The sequence below is a fragment of the Nesoenas mayeri genome (genome assembly GCF_963082525.1).
Source record: "Nesoenas mayeri genome assembly, chromosome: 2".
Taxonomy (NCBI): Eukaryota; Metazoa; Chordata; class Aves; order Columbiformes; family Columbidae; genus Nesoenas; species Nesoenas mayeri.
In genome coordinates, this window is record NC_137543.1 from 91,317,550 (window position 1) to 91,334,874 (window position 17,325).

Genomic DNA, 17,325 nt, shown 5'->3' on the forward strand with positions numbered 1-17,325 from the left:
GACAAAAGATTTGCCTGAATAAATTTCATCACATGTGCTGTATGTTTGGTCTTTTCTGAAGGTACTACTTCAGTATCATTTTGTCATCTTAGCTCCACAAACACAAAGAGAAGCTCTTGGCCTAAGGAACAACCCTACCTGGTCCATCAGTCAATGAGTCTGAGAAGAGGGACTGTAACTTGAACAGCAGAGGAAACAGATTATTTGTATGATCTCTTTTCAGAGACTGTTGACAGATACCTACTCCCTTTTGAACAGCCATTGTATCTGGAGGCAGAGAGAGCAAACAATACAATCAGTCTGATAAGACTTAGTTTATCATTTTTGCTACAGGCTCACAGAGATGCTCGAATTTTTTTCAATGCATCAGTCCCCTTCTGGTGAACACTGATTCCACAACACGGAAACATTTTCAAGAAAATTACAATTGATTATGGTAAAAGAGTTAATAAAAGTTACAAAAAAAAAAAAAAAAAATTTAGCTTTGATTTGGTCATTTTAGCTTTTAAATTTGCAGCCAGGCTGCAGTCCCCAGGTACTGGAATGTCTATGGCAGGACAGGCTTGGGAAGCTCAGGAAAGGGAACCTTAAGGTTCCTGCAAAGACCCACCTTGAGTTTCAGTAGCTGCAGCTCAGTCCTGTGTCCAGACTTGCTGCTGCAGAGCTGCAGCCCTCAGCTCCAGAGGGGCTCACTTTTCACAGCATCAGATGCAGATGAGGGTCATCTCCTTGTGTTGTGCCCAAATTACCATGGCTCCTGAACAGTGTGGAGTCATCTTGAATACCTCCAGTCTAAAATCAGTCAGCCAAGGAAGACCCAAGTCACCTACAAGCACGAGCACAGGGTCTGTGTCATGCATCTCTGAAGTGCTCACATCAGAGACCTGGTACAAGACTCTTGAGATGTCCCTACATAGAGCCATTTGGGTTGAGCAGTGTTTAATATGTTGAGCTCTACCTGATGCACAAGTTAATATCCTTGTTTTAGTGCTAAGTTGAACAGCATTGTTCATCGAGTGTTGCAACTCAGCCAAGAAGCTTCATCAGATCAGAGCTCATCCTGCATCCAGGGGGTGGGTAATACACAACCCAGGCAATCCCAGCATGCTTAGTTGACAGTTGGTTCTAATTAATTTATTAACATATGTGGACATGTTATGTTTCGATCTTAATGTCACAAAGCATTTCAACATTACTGACACACAATGTTTCAAGTATGCTCAATTACAAGATTTCTGGAATTAAAGATTTCCTAAATTTCATTTCAGAGTAAAACTTCCTGTTCCAGTTCAGAACAAAAATGCATTTTAAAATGCCCAAATGTCTTGTAGAACAGCTTTTCCTCTTAATACAAACACAGATGTAGTGTGTAGGCCCATACACAACAAAACACTTAAGCATATCTTAACTTCAGTCATGTAAGTAATTCCATCTTTAGGCATATGCCTGAATCCTGTAATGGGCTCAGCTCAACCAAATCAAGGCTGTACAATATCTGTTTGTACAGAAACACTTAAGCTCCCTGTTGATGTTGCAGTTTAACAAGTATTTAGTGCAACTGCTTCTTGACTTGTTTCAAAGGAGGTTTCCAAAGTGGGTTGTTGATCTGGCTTTCAGTGCCAAGACTGACCTTATCTTTCTGCATATGAGTTGAGTAATTGCTTATTTAAGGAAGTGTGCAATGTTTTGAGAAGTAGGTTCAAATGTGGATTGTAAAACATCACAACTGGTTGGCTTGTTAATGGTGGATGTTCTGGAAGGGGAAAGAAAATTAAAAGGGTGAATCATTATCCAGATGAAGTTCAAAAGCAATTTAAAAGTCATTTCATAATCACAGATGTGTGCCAAATATACCCGTCCAGCACAATCTGTAGACTTTGATTTTTTGTGAAGTCTGCAAGTTCTTTCCTTGCCTATTCCCACTGTAATCTTTTGCAGTGTCGTTCAAAAAAGTAGAAAGTAAGAAGAAATTAATGCCTTCTAAATGCCCCACTTACCTACCTCTTTCTATAGTGCTGAACTGTGTCCACAAAATCACTGTAAATGTGCACAGTGGAATACAAATACTTTTCCCTTTGTGCTCACAGTTAGCTTGTAGTTGGAGTAAGGATAAAAGTCAGATCAGCTGAGAGACACTGCATCAGGAGGGCAACTCCAGCACACACCTACAGCAAGGTCCACAGCTGCTCAGCTAATTTTAAAACCCTGTGTTATGAATAATAGGCGTGCACAGTATTTCTCATGTCCAGAAGCTGTGTAAATCCTGTCAAAGCCATACAAAGACCAAGGTAATAACCATCGTCAACGGGTGCCCTCTCCATTTGAGGCTCATCCATCCCCTCCTGCAATTCCACTTCTGGTTGAGTGCCCATAGCAGATCAACCTCGACAAAGTTTTGGGCTGTGAATCTATAAGAAGGCATGCTAAGACAAAGTTCTGCAGGCAGATATCTTCTCCTTGACTCCTTGATCTCCTTCTGGCCCATCTCTCTCACTCAGCTGTAAACTTCACAAACTTTTGCAGCTATCACAGGAATAGTATGCTCTTTCACTCTTTTCAAGCCGTTTTCTTCCACAACCTTACACTGCTTTTGATTTCCTTTCAAAATATCAATAGTTGATTGCTGGGGCGGCGTTTAGTATTTCATTCATAGATTGAAAACTCATATGGAAAAGAGCAGTACAATCAAAATGGGAATTGATCTATCTTTTGTATTAAATGATCGTTTCCTCAGAAAGGCCCTTGGAATTCTTAATCTTCAGACTTGTAAAAAATTATAGCTTGTTCAACTCATAGAAAAAGGGGCTCACTGGCTGTGGCTCAGCTGTCTTGGCCCAAGTCCCTTGTTTGCCTGGGATTCCTCCTTCAACTCTGTAGTCCTTGTACTTTACTTGGATAATTCCCTGGAGATGTGCATGAAAATGGGGTACAAGCAGCATGTTAGGAAACAATAAGAAAAGTGGTGGTAACATTAAGTTGAAGGGTAGCAAATGTGTTTTCAAGTAAGAAGATAAACTTGCTTTAAAGGCTGGAATATACAGATGGAAATTGGTTCATTCAAAGTCATGTCCCTTAAAATGGTCCCTGTCACCATCTTGCAGTTTGATTTCCCAGCTCTTACTTACAAGTCAGATATCTAGTCAATGAACAGAAACAATGTCTTAACAGCATAATGAGCAGCAACTAGTTAAGGATGATGAGAAGCAAGTAACATGAATAAATAGCTTTTGAGCAACCAATAAGTGGAATTTTTTTTTGCATTGTACCACAATAAGCTTTAATCAAGAACATGCATTCATAAAAAGCAAAGTTGATTTGCAGACCTCTGAAGAAAAATGTTGGGGCAAGTAGGCAAACTGTAATGACCTACTTGCTTAACTTTTCCCATTTGTAGGGCCATTGTTTGACTAATATTTCTGTTCTGTACCTGCTGACAGTTGGTGTTCAAATGGTGTTCAAATGCTGAGTCTCTAGCTGACACCACTGTTGCCAACATTTTCTATTGCATTAAATCTTAAATGTAATTTTTTGTGTTTGTTACTTGAAATACCAATAACACCTCTTTAAGAAATGTGTCTCAAAATAAAATACATGATTTGTGGGCATAAAAATCAGCAAACCCTTGGAATATCTAAAGAGGCCATGGTTGCATGTCTTATCTAATGAATACTACCAGACCATTGTGTTTATTCTTACAAAAAACACAGCCTTTCATGAAGGAAACTGAGATATTCACACAGAGCTTCAAGAATAATGCAAATTATGATCTAAACTCACTGTAGCTATGATATCTTTTAGAATGAACTCCCATCAGAACTCTTCATTTTCTTCACAGCTCTGAAGGCTGAAAACATTGCACCTTTTCAAGACGTTAACCATGCCAAGAAAAGAAGTGCTGTCTTTCCGTAATAATGTTGTCTTAATTATGTACAATAGTTAGCACTAGTTTTACACCAGATGAGTCACAGTAGAAGCTTATACTTTGCTGTTTGACTAAATCCCACAGCCCTCAGAACTCCCTGCAGTGACTGCTTACCAGCTTGTGCTCAGCTCTCCTCTCTTCTGCTTGCTGGATCCTTCAGGGGAGGTTGGTTTAAAGGGTGCTGCAATAGGATGAGCAGACACTGTGGTTGGAAATAAGGACTCAGAGTCAGTAAGAATGTGCTAGAGAAATGGCTTGAAAGCTGCTCAGGTGTTAATGCTTCTCCAGTCATGTCCATCTCATTTAATTGGGATCCTAGGAATCACAGAGCTGGGTTTAATTGCCTTCTTTTTAAAAGCAGTTTATCTTCTGAGTAGAAAGGTGGTCATTTTTTTTGGTTTTTTTTGTCATCCTGTGCTGTTTGTTGTAACAATTAAGACAATGCCAAACAGGCAACTGCAATACTTGCAGGGAATCCCTGTTTACTTGCCTTACCCCTCCCTGCCCTGTCCCCAACTAATCTTTTACCAATAAAAATAATCACACAGAAGCAGGTACCTGTCATTTTATGAAGAACTTTTACCACTGGGTTCTCCAGTGAGATAACATGGGCTGCTGGGGACCTCTTCATTTGTGCAGATTTCTTCTCCTTCTTATATTTCAGGGTTGAACTCGGTAAAATCCCGGGTAAACACTGGATCTTCCACCAGGTCCCTCCACATGCTCATCTCAGTAAAAAATGGCCATTCTCAAATTAGTTGTTACTTTGACAACTCAGCTCTTGTAATCTGAAGACCACTTTCAAACATTCATAAATTGTATTGGAAACTTTAAACAAAAAACACTATTAGATCTCTTTAAAGGTATTTATGAAGTTCAAGAGCAGATGGCCTTGCAGCAGAGTATACTACAGTCTTCATTCACAGTCAGCAGGAGAGGTAGGCTCCAGCCTCATGTTCTTTGAATCTCTGTCTGGAAGACCACGTAGCAAATTTAAAGTTAGACATTGTGAAAAATGGTTCCCATCTGCCTCTCCTCCTTAGCCCAATGGATTCAGAGAGAGCCTAAGTACTGTGCTGTCACAGATCATTGGGAGGCAGTTGCTGAAGCCTCTGTCTATGCGAATGACAAATACTCTATTCATTAAACCTCCCCATAATGAATGTCCTGCTATGGCACCTTCTGAGAGACTCTTGATTAATTGAAAGAAGTAAAATACTTCAGGTTGAAGTAACAGCTGTTTATACTTACCAGTATCAGCTGATGGTCTGGATACAGACACTTCACCAGGAAGAATTCCCTCCTACACATTATTTAAATAGAAGCTGTTTTTTACAAACAGTACCTCGAAACTGAAGTTTATTACATTTGGCTAGTAGGATCTTTCTAGCTAACAGTCAGTGTGTTTTAAAGTACAACACCTGTCTTATCAAAAGTCTTCTCCAGAAGAAACCACAAGGAGTGATGTGTATGCCACACTATGTGGTGTTGCAAAGAAGATGCATCCGATTGAAAGGGCAAACAAATAATTCTGGTCACAAAGTAATTTCATTTCCATTTTAGCCAGGAATGCACTAAATAATGCACCATGCTTTGGCTACTCAAAAGGTCACCTTTTGGTCTATGAGCAGCTGCAGCATCTGTGTTCCCCCGAGACTCTGCTGTGAGCACAGAACAAAGCAAGAGAGCTAACTACAAGCTCAGGGGATGCAGGTATGGAACAGGCTTCTGGAGACCTCCCAGCAGCTCCAGCTGAGAACCACTCTCAAATTTCCTTTCTCTCATTTTTTATTTCAACCCCAAATAGTCTTCTTTTTCCCCCTCCCCTTCCTAAGTAAATTAATCATATATAAAATATGAGAAAATAAACAGCCAACTCAGATTTTGACACCATGCAGGGACAAGTATCCATGGAGATTAAGGATCTCCTATTCATCACTGGTTTCCCATCACATTTGACAGGAAGGTACAACAGAGAATAAAATAGCCCCCCAGGAAGGCACTCCATGAGGCAGCGTTCAGCTTAGAGGCTGCTGAGTCTCTTATTCCCAAACTATAATGCAGGTGAGCTGCTCCTGTGACAAAAATACATATGCAGTAGAAGCATCTGACCCACAGCTGGTCTAGATATATCCTTGATATTTAGGACTTTCATCCAGTAGATCTGGATGAAAGAAACTGCTGGCTTCTTAGGTATTATCTCATTATGAGGAACCCAGACGTGAGTTTCGCGGCTAGGAATCCATTCAGCTTTGTAGACCAGGGTGCTGGTTACAATACACAGACTTTAGTTTGGAGGGAGGGAGTTTGCAGGGGTAAGAAAATGAGCCTGGATTATCATCTATTTCAGAATCTGTCCTCCTAAAACTCTAGGTTGGGGTGGTATGAAGGAGATGTCCTGATCAGACCTGGCTTTGATGGGATGGTGGGTGAAGCAACATGCTGTTCTTGTAGGATTTCCTCAGCTCCATTTCCTGAATAACTAAATCTAAATTGCCTACAACCAGAATAGCTTTTGTTTCAAATTAAATCAAACAAGCAAGGAGAGAAATAACAACTACATAAGAGAAAAACAAGCACGTAACTCACTGTAAGGGCCATCTTGCATTGATGCATAGCAATCCCTCGTAGACTACAGCCTGGGGAACACTTTATTTTTAAAGGTCCAGCACACAATAACAGAATCATAGTAGACATTCATCTAACCATATGCACCACTCATCTTTCCTTACCCAGAAAAACAAGTAAACCTTGAAAAGAGATGGGGAAAAAACAAACAAACAAACAAACAAACACTTAATTTTCAAGCACTGAATTAGATATAATGCAAAAAAATTCTAGTACCTATGTATTCCTTAGGCCATCCAGTTGTGCTTTCGTCTCCTCCAGTCACTCACACATCAAGTTTGCAGCACACCTCCATGAAAACCCCCTGAGCTCTGGGATTCCCATCCCTGTTCCAGGGTGATGTAGGTTTCATTAACTCTGGATGCTGCTGTTAGGTTTGCCCTACTGCAATAGTTCACTGTCACTAACAGCCAGCACAAAATCCTGCCCAAAAGCACATGCCATGTGGCAAGGCTCTGCAGTTCAGCAGGCTGCCATCCTTGGAGCCACAGTGGACACAGCAAAGTAGCAGATAACAAGCAACCTAAGAGAGAGCAGGGAGTGGATGGGCCCATAGGGCTCTTGAAATGAATAGGCAAGCTAAATTTAAAATTTGCATTTTAAAAATGAAAAGCAGAGTATTACAGACTAACCAATTTTGCCACAAGCTGCTCTTTAATGCAAGGTGGAGGTAATGGCAGTGAAACCCACAGGGGTTCTTCAGCTGTGATCGGACTTAAACCTCATACCCCTCATACCCCTCATGTACCCCGTCTGCCACTGTCACCTGAGGGCCCTGAAGGACATGTACTGCAAGTCAGGAGAAACCCCAAATGCTTCTGACAGTAGCTGTCTAAAGCATTTTCCAGGCATGTTACCATCAGGTACAGGTGATTACTGGAATTCAGTCCGCATCAACATTACAGTATATACTGGACCCATCATTCTGTAGATACTCCACACAGGGTGAGGATACAACTGGCATCACTTAAGTCACCTAGCCAAGCCCAGGTATGCATTGACCTACATGAATGAAAATTAAGGAAAGTAAGTCTTATCAGTAAGCTTAAATTTGTTCAGCAGCAGCATGGACCTCCTTTGCAAAACATCTATGAGCCTGAAAAGTGTAAAAGGCTAAAGACACAGACCACTCACACCCCACTTATTTAAAATATGCTGTCTCAGAAAAACTGAGGGACATTTCTAGCTAGAAACCCAAGCCAGAAAACGATGGCAGCCTGTTGGCTGGCTGACAATCTGGGGTTCAGTATGGGATCAACAGACAGATTAAACAAGTGCTCTTCCTAATGTCAGGAGGCATAGGAATGGAAACACACAGCCTTGGCTCTCCAAGCCTACCCTTGTCTTCCTGTGCTTGAAAGTCACATGCTTTTGGGCTTCCCTAATATGATTTTGGAGTCTTTGATGCATCCTGAATTTTCCAAAGATCTTGATGTCATTACCAATATTCTAAGTCAGGTCCCTTCCTTGGGCCAACTCTAAAAAGGCCAGCCTGTCTCTGCTGACCATATGGGCAGCCTTGTCAGAAAAAGCTTCCAGTGCAGACTCCTGTACAAGGTACTTAAAGTCAAGCAGTGACAATATTGTTCCTGCTCCCCACCCTTCCACCCCTGTTCTTCCTTCCCTGGCTAACAGGGCAAAGGAAACCGCACCCAACACAGAAAAACAACCACCAGACTGGAGTGAGAATGCATCTGCCCTCCCACATCGGGGTGAGCAAACCAGCCATTTTCCAGCTTCACAAAGAAGCAAGACCAAGAGAGCACCAGTGTCCTCCACCCCATCTCCAGGCCACCAGAGGCAGGAGAGCCCAGCCCAACAGCCCGACTGGAGTGCCCCAGTGCTGCAGTAAGCACCATGCTCTGCATTGCATCTGCTGGCCTATTAACATACAAACACAGTAATTTTTTATTCTTGAGCATATTTTCAGAGCAGTCCCCTTTGACATACGTATTTAGCAGGGTGCAATCCAGTTAACATATGTGCACACACTCGCAGGCACACACACACACAGAGCTGATTACCTACAGTTTTCCTGAGAGTTCCGATAATCTGGATAATTTATTCAGGTTCGCAAAGTTTGAGTGATTTTCCATTTCCTCTGCAGAAGGGGAGAAATGTGATTGTTGCTGTGGTGATCCTTCCTTTCATATTTTTAGCAGTGATCTGTCTTAAAGTCGTGACTGGCTCTGAAAAGTGTCGTTTTATTAAGGCATAATAGTAAAACATTGGTGAATAGCCTTTTATTTTTCACACTGAATAGTATATATATCTATTCATTGAAATTCACATTTACAGATGAAAATATGTAGAGATTCCTTTATTATAAAGAGGGCTTGTTTGGGCCTTTATTTTGTAACCCCTGTTCTCCTTCATCCCCTTGGGATGCACAGTCAGAACCTCTACTCACCTGGGTTACATTTTCAGGGGGGTACATGCTCAGAAACATCAATGCTGACATTAAAAGTAGTTGCATGCGTAATCCCCCAGGCATGGAGTTTAAAAAAACCTACCTCCTTCCCTGTTAGCAAGGTTAATGACTGCTCTGCAGAAGGGGAGCGAGGCGATTTCATTTTTTCTCTTCATTCCTGAGGTTGCAGAGCCAGCATTCCTCTCTCTGCGGAGAGGACAGCAAATGTCAGCTCCTTACTTTCTTAATTTCTGCCTTGATCAATGAAGCTGTTGGCAGAGAAGACTGTTATGCACAGTAAGAAAAAAAAGTATAAAACTTCTCCTGCTGATGGAAACAGATGATGGCAAGTTATTCCCATTTGTAGCCTGGGCTGTAGACATGTGCTTGTAAGGCTTTACCAGAATAAGGGTGGTAGCACCACCACCCCAAACCTTTAGCTCTGGTATTGCAGAGCAGTAGTGCACAGCACATAAAGAGGTACTGATGGGGGTGCAGGTGCAGCCTTTAGGAATCCTGCACCTCTTTGCTTTCCCTTCATTCTGAGTAGAAAACCCAAGAGTCCTAGGAATGTTTGTGTTTTTAAAGTTGCTAAGCTGCTTTTGTTCTACTGCATTTGTTAGACTGCTTTCCCATAATCTGCTTCACATTGAGTTCTCCTGTGGGATTAATCATGGGAAGGGATACCATTCAATAAAGAAGAAAATAAACTAAACTGGACCAATAGAAAGTTGTCCTCTCATTTAGTCGTGATTTTCTGAAAATTATTGTTTGAGATGAAATTTTGTTTCTCTGGTTTAAAATCCAGGATTAATCATTTGGGAAAGCTGACAATTCTGTTTCTTCATTTTGTGTCTCCTACGGGTTTTTTCCAGCACTTAAAACAATTCCCAGGTTATTATTGTTTGAAGTGGGAATGAACAAAAGTCTTGTTTATTTTCCATTGAGGCAAATAAAAAGGGACACTCCAAATGGTTTTATAATTTCCATCATTGCAACCAAATGTGTTTGGTTTATCTGGATAAACCAGATTCAGATATTTCTTCTTGAGGTGCACTAACAGAAGCTAACACAAAACTTTTCTTTTACAATGAGATTGCAAATATAGGCGATATGAAACTATATATTATCTTCATTTTAACAAGAATAACTCCTAGAGTCATAAGCATAGAAGCTGCTTAACAAACAGATGCACATATATTTATTTACACACAGACACACAACACATTTACTATCAACTGCATTAAAAATGATGACAGAATACCATAGCATGAATGTGCCTGCATATTGTTTCTCTCTGCTTCTCTAGATATTTCAAGATATTTAAGATTCCATCTGCAAGTTTTCAGTAGGTGCTAGAAACCCATGCCTTCCAAAAAAGCAATGCAATCCTCCATGGTGTTAACACTATCTGGATAGATGCTGGTAGTTTCAGTAGTCTGATGGTACAGCAAAATACGTCAGAGATAGAAAAAAACCAACCTGTGCCTCACTGATGGAATCCAGATGTGTCTTCCTACCAGCCCTCCAACCCCTTCCCACCATCAACAGCCCGATAAGAGTACTTGGACACTTGCCTTCCCACCGATCCCTAAAGGCAACACCCTGGACCAGGATGATACAACATATGTGGCTAGACTGCACCCTGTGTGATATTTTGGGGACACCCAAGATGCTACACAGTGGCTGAGCAGGGACACTGTGCTTGTGCTGATCCACACGATGCCATCAGGCCTCCCGCAGCTGCAGCCGCAATGACACCGCTCCATGTTAATTCTCTCACCAGACCATGCAGGGCACAGTCTAACCTGTGATCTTAGCCATGCGCTGGCATTGGGAGGGCTGAATTTGATGGCTGGCTTGTTTTCACCTTGGTCCTTTCCATGCTCTGTCACATACTGTGATACCACCACCACCAGAGCAGCCTGCAGCAGGCATGCATTTATTTATACGTATTGTGTACGTGTGTATTCTTCCCCACGCCAAACCTTAAAAATGACAGAATTGTGCAAAGAAAGAAAGTGCACAGCCTGGGAGCTGCGAAAAAGCATGCAGGGTCAGCTGAATCTCTTTTCTGGGTCATTTTAAAGGAGCTGGGTTTCACTCCTCAGACCTACTGTGATTTAAACCCAGACTTATTGTGTGAGAAATAAAACCAAAGCACAGCAGACTCTCTTGGATGGAGCACAGTCTGCCTAGAGCTACTTCAACTCCTCATTAACTGTAAATGCCAGGTCTCACTTCTTATGCTCTGCCAAAGGTGCTCAGTTTTGGCTCACCTCTTTTTAGAACACACTGAGCCTGACCTAGCTGCAGTTTCATGGGACCTGACTGAACCTTCAAAGTCCTGCTCTGCCATGCTCAGCTCCATTTCCATGCAAACTCTCTGCATTAAGGCAACCTTCCAACACATACTCCAAGCAATTAGAGGATTTCCTACCTGCTGTAAGGTAGCTTTATTGTGAGTGTATATCATAATATAGCTTTTTACATGTTACTCCACACCCAAATTGCTGCCTTTGTTGCAGGGGGCTGAGCTACAGCCCCTGCGGGAGCTATGAATGGTGCATTTGCAAGTAGAATGTAGGTTTCTGTGCTATTTCTGAAGCTCTGCAATTCACTTCCTGCCTCGCACGCGGACTGGGGTTTTGCTTAGATGCAAAGCTCAGATTGAGCTGTCAGTCACAATATACTTCTCTTTTTCCCATTTTAGAAAGGGATTTATATCTGTAAAGGATGCACTCAGCTCAAAAACTTGTAGACTTAACTACATTGGCTCTGGAGCAAAGTATAAGAGAGAGATGAAGGTACATGACAGAATTAAGCCTGCGTTATAAAACAAGACTAACTTCTGTTCAAATCCCAGCCTTACTGATGTACAAACAGTAGTCTCCTTCAGTCGTACTGAACTTGGAATGAAATCTTTGCTGAGCTTAATAAGAAGTTTTCCAGGTAAAAAACAAACTGATTTTTTTAACAGCGCATGTCCTAGTGATTTCAATGATTGCTGCTGACAGTTTAGTTTAAAGGACCAAATTCTCAGACAATATCTCATGACCTAATTCTGAAGTCAAGACTACAGTTCACAAGTAACTTTCCCTATACACACCTCATCAACTTTGGAAAGAAAGGATGCTAAAAAAAGGACATAGTAAGCACAAAGAGACAAAAACAGTAGGCCAGATTTTTAAACCAGATAAACTCAAGTTAATAATACAGATTTTCAGCAGCAGTTTTTGCAAATCCATAGAGGGGAGTTTAGCAGCTCCTAAGTCAAGGCAGGTAAGAAGCTGAAGAGCCTTAACTAGTTACTGCTTTACCCCACACCACTTGCTTACCTCCACTCCTTGCGAAATGGAGGCAGAAGATAACTCACAGATAAAAAACCACACTGAATGCCTTCAATTCTGACTTCATTCCTCATTCCTTCCTCACTACCAGCAGGTATTAAGATGTTTACACATCTGTCACAGTTTAATCCAAGCTAGCAATACAACCATGATAGCTGCTCCCTCCCTCCCTCCCCACCCCCTGAATAGGGGAGAGAATTGGAAGTGAAGGGAGAAATGGGTGGATTGAGATAAATACAGTTTAATAAAATAACAAAATACTAATACACTGCTACTAACAATAATCTATATAAAGTGGAAAAAAATGTAAAAGATCCTCAACGCAATTCCTCATGAATTGGTAACATTAGTTCTGTCCCTGTGTGTTATCTCCTTGTTATAAAATTAAACTAAATGACCGTGCTAGCTAGAAAAAAGAAAGATTTCTAACTGCATGAAGAAAATTAACTCACTTTCAGTCAAACTAGCACAACACCTTTAGTAAAATTAGGATCATAAAAGACAGAGAGAGCTCAACTGGGGGCAGGGGTGTTAGAAATCAAGACGAGGATATTTACTGTCTCACCTTTCTCCAGAGCTTAATTTTGAATCAGCTTTGTGCCTTGGCTAATTAGCCTACACACTGACATTTTTAAATGATGATTAATTTTTCCAGCTCCCTAGAATACAGGCTTAATTCCAGTGATCACAGCTGCTTATTGCTATAGCTTGTTAATGCATATTTAATCCTTGAATCCTTGACTTAGAGCCTCCATCTCTCGATACCTTTAAGAAGAAGTTAGACACACATCTGTCAGGGATGATGTTGATACAGTTGCACTTGCCTTCAGAAGGAAAGATGCTTTAATGGTCTTTTAAGGTCCTCTTCAAAGCTAACTTTACATGATAAAGTCTGATCATCACACAACCAAACTTTCAAGAGAAAGTTACCCCATTCCAGTGGCTCTCCCCCATCCTCCTGCTTCTCTTCCGTTTGTGTTTTAATAAATCCTTTCTCTTTAGTGTAGCTCACCCATAACAAAAGCAGGAAACATATCTTTGAGAAGGTACACCTACGCCAGATAGACAACTTCCAGGTGACAGATAGGGAACCATGAGCTCTGTTTTTCTCTTCTACCATCTGTTGTGCATGGCATAGTGCTAGGATATTCAATACTGGGAGGAGAAGGATAAAACAGTTTCTTACCAGGGTTTCACAGACACAGGCTCTGGGTCTCTACACCAGCAGAGCACAAGCAGTACAAATTTGATCTGGATTGGATCTGGACAGTAGACTGTATTTCTATCAAATTAGTGGTAGTACCTGAGATACGGGTAATATCTGTTCCAGCACAAAAGTTGTCATTGTTATCTCCAACCTCAGGCAGTCTTTGGATATTTGAACCATATCTGGATACAGCTGAATGATACTTATGGCACCAGTGCTCTACATTGTGTGGCCACGATGCCCACAAAAACTGGGGACCTTTCTGCTGGGTTTGCAGTATTGTCAGAGTCTGATCTAAAAAGAAATGAGTGCCTTAGCCCCCTGACATTTCTGACAGACTTTTTGAGTCAGGTCCTATAACAATTATGAAGCAGTTCACAACCTACATGTACATATTTTTGAAGTGTAAAATGTTCCAGAAATTCCTGGTGTATTCTCCACAGCTTCTACCTTCTGTGTTGTTCTTCTTCTTTTTTTTTCTTATTTCCATTTTCTCAGTAAAGATCAAAAGTCATTATATTGTTCAGTTTGATGGATCAAATCCCTCCAGACTAATCTCTGCAATGGCACACAGATCTGCAGACATGTTTTTCTGGAAAATGTTAAAAAACATTTGAATATTGTTCACTATATTATAATATTTTGTCTGTTCATTTTTAATTGCCTCTAGAGTGAAGCTTTATGTTTTTCATTTGAACACAAAGATTTCTTCTATGCCCAAGATGTAAATTAGCAGTGGGAAAAGCAATTGGAAAAAGAGAAAAGAAGAAGGGCTGAACATTTCACCTCCCATCAGAAAACAATAAACTCATAGTGAGATACAGAGAACAGATGTCCCATAGCTGAAGGCCTCTCCATCTTCCCACTACTCACTCCTGTGAGCCGGTGCAGACCCAAGCCTATCCAACCCACATAAGACCACTATTTGAGTGCTCTGGTCCCAGAGACACTTTGAAGACCAGCACAGAAGCTTTAAGCCTCCCACACTCAAACCAAGCCTTTCCCTTTGCTTCTTTGCCAAAAACATCTGACAGGACATCAGATGTAGATGTTCTACAGATGCTGTTTCCTGAGCTGGGGCTGTACCATGTGGTAAGCCATAGTAGCAGGCAACTGGAACCCCATAAGTGCCTGTGTTTGTTCCCAGAAATGAGTACACAGATCAGAGGATGAGGAGAGAGGAGATGACTCCCGGCAGCTCTTGGTCTGAGTGTACTTACCAGAGTTTTTGGCTACCACAGAGCAAACTGGAATGAGACACTTGGTTTGTAGCCTGCTGGCCAGCAGTATGAGAAGGAGCAGAAGACTACAGAAGGAGTTCTGTGGCTGTAGAGGAGAAAGAGAGCACTTGGTTATCAAAAGCACATGGATGTCAGGGAACCATCTGGACCTCTTTCTGTGGTTTGCAGCTGATCTCCAAATATTTAGTGTAACGCTGGTCCCCATGGGTGCAAATGCTTGCTCTTCCTCACAGGAGAAACAGTAACACACAATTAGAAGTAAGTTTGATAATACTGGGTTTTTTACAAACATGCCAGCTGGGAAAGGATGAAAGTTGATTCTGGTTTTAGGTGATTTTGGTTTATATTTTAGTTCTGTAAAACTAACCATGGTAAACCTGAATGCATTTGATGGCTAAATAGAACAAAACCAAGACCTTACTGTCTGTCTCTAAAATAAAACAGACCAAAACCAATCATCTAATTTCAGTTTTTAAAATTCTCAGACTGCAATTGCTTCTGATACCATAGGTAAAAAGAAGGGTCTGATCCCCTATCATTGCCTGTCATACAATCCAAGAGACAGTACTGAAGACTATGGCATTTCTCCAAATGTATATGACCAGCAACAAAATCTGATTGGGTGAATTTAGGAAGAGTTTTCCTAGTGGCACATCTGTGTTCTAACCTGCTACAGGGAACAACAGCAACTCTCTCTTTTGGTACAGCACACCCATTACACAGCCACAGACAGATGGATATAGTAATACTGTGCTGAAACTATGTACTACAGATGGCATCAAAGATAGAATCATAGAATGGTTTGGAAGGAATGGTTTGAGTTGGAAGGGACCTTAAAGATCATCTAGTTCCAATCCTCCTGCCATGGGCAAGGACACCTTCCACTAGACCAGGTTGCTCAAAGCCCCATCCAACCTGGCCTTGAACACTTCCAGGGATGGGGCATCCACAGCTTCTTGGCAGCCTGTTCCAGTGCCTTGCCACCCCCATGGTAAAGATTTTCTTCATTATATCTAATTTAAATCTACTCTCAGTTTAAAGCTATTACCCCTTGTCCTATCACTACCAGCCCTTGTAAGAAGTCCCTCTCCAGCTTTCTTGTAGGTGTCCTTTAGGTACTGAGGGCTGCTATAAGGTCTCCCTGGAGCCTTCTCTTCTCCAGGCTGAAGAACCTCAACTTTCTCAGCCTGTCTTCATAGGAGAGGTGCTCCAGCCCTCTGACCATTGTCATGGCCCTCCTCTGGACTCGCTCTAGCAGGTCCATGTTCTTCTTATTTTGGGGGCCCCAGAGGTGGATGCAGTACTCCAGCTGTGGTCTCACGAGACCTGCTGGTCACACTTCTTTTGATGCAGTCCAAGATACTCTTGGCTTTCTGGGCTGCAAGGACACATTGCTGTTTCATATTGAGCTTCTCATCAACCAACAGCACCAAGTCCTTCTCCTCAGGACTGCTCTCAACTTCTCCTCTGCCCATCCTGTATTTGTGCTAGGGATTGTCCTGACCCAGGTTCAAAACCTTGCACTTGGCCTTGTTGAATCTCATGAGGTTTGCATGGACCCATCTCTCAAGCCTGTCAAGGTCCATCTGGATGGTGTCCCTTCACTACAGCATGTCGACTGCACCACACATTGTGGTATTGTCAGCAAACTTGCTGAAGGTGCTTTCAATTGCATTGTTCATGTCACCAACAAATATGTTAAACAACATCGGTCTGACCCCCTGAGAAATGCCATTCACCACTGGTCTCCACTCGAAGATCGAGCCATTGACCACAACTCTGAGTGTGACCATAGCAAAGAGGCAGTGGAGAATAAAAATTTCCATTTTCTGATCCTCTGGCAGATGCAATATCAGCACTGAGCTTTCCTTACCTCAGGAGGGGACCCACAACCAATATATTGCTGCCTTCCCAGAAAGCTGTCCTTTGGAGCAGAGCATGGTCGGAGCCAGCCCACTCCCAAATCTCCTGCCACTGTCCTGCCAGCACAGTGTTTTAAATCATAAGGTCTTACTCTTAATGTGCTTTGTGCCCAGTCTCCCCTGCAAAGGTGTGATGCTTTCTACAAACATCATTTCATCAAGTATTTTTCTACCTATGCTGAGGAAACACATGGCATAGACCCTCAAGGAGTTCAGTTTGGATCTGACGAGATATATCAATGATTCTGCACTAATATGTAGTCCTCATAGTCTTTCATAAGACCCTTGGTGTTGCCAGGACATTGTGTGGTTTACACTAAATGAACAATCTCTTAATTAATCTCTTAGGTACTATATAATTTTTTCTATTTTAAAATATTCTGAGATTTGTCTGGGTAGGATTTTTATGCAAGCATGTGCCTTTGTCTATTGACTTTGCTCCAGCCAGAGGAGTGACGTTTTTCTGAGCATAGCATTGGTTGCACTACAAAAAGACCTCACATATCCCACTCTACAGGCTCCAATATTCCAATGCTGTTTGAAGTAATCGTGTCTGTAATCCCTCTGAGGATATGATGAAGGGTGCTGATGAATATACCATTTTCTAAACTGTACACCAGTTAGGGAAAAAAAAAGAGACCACAT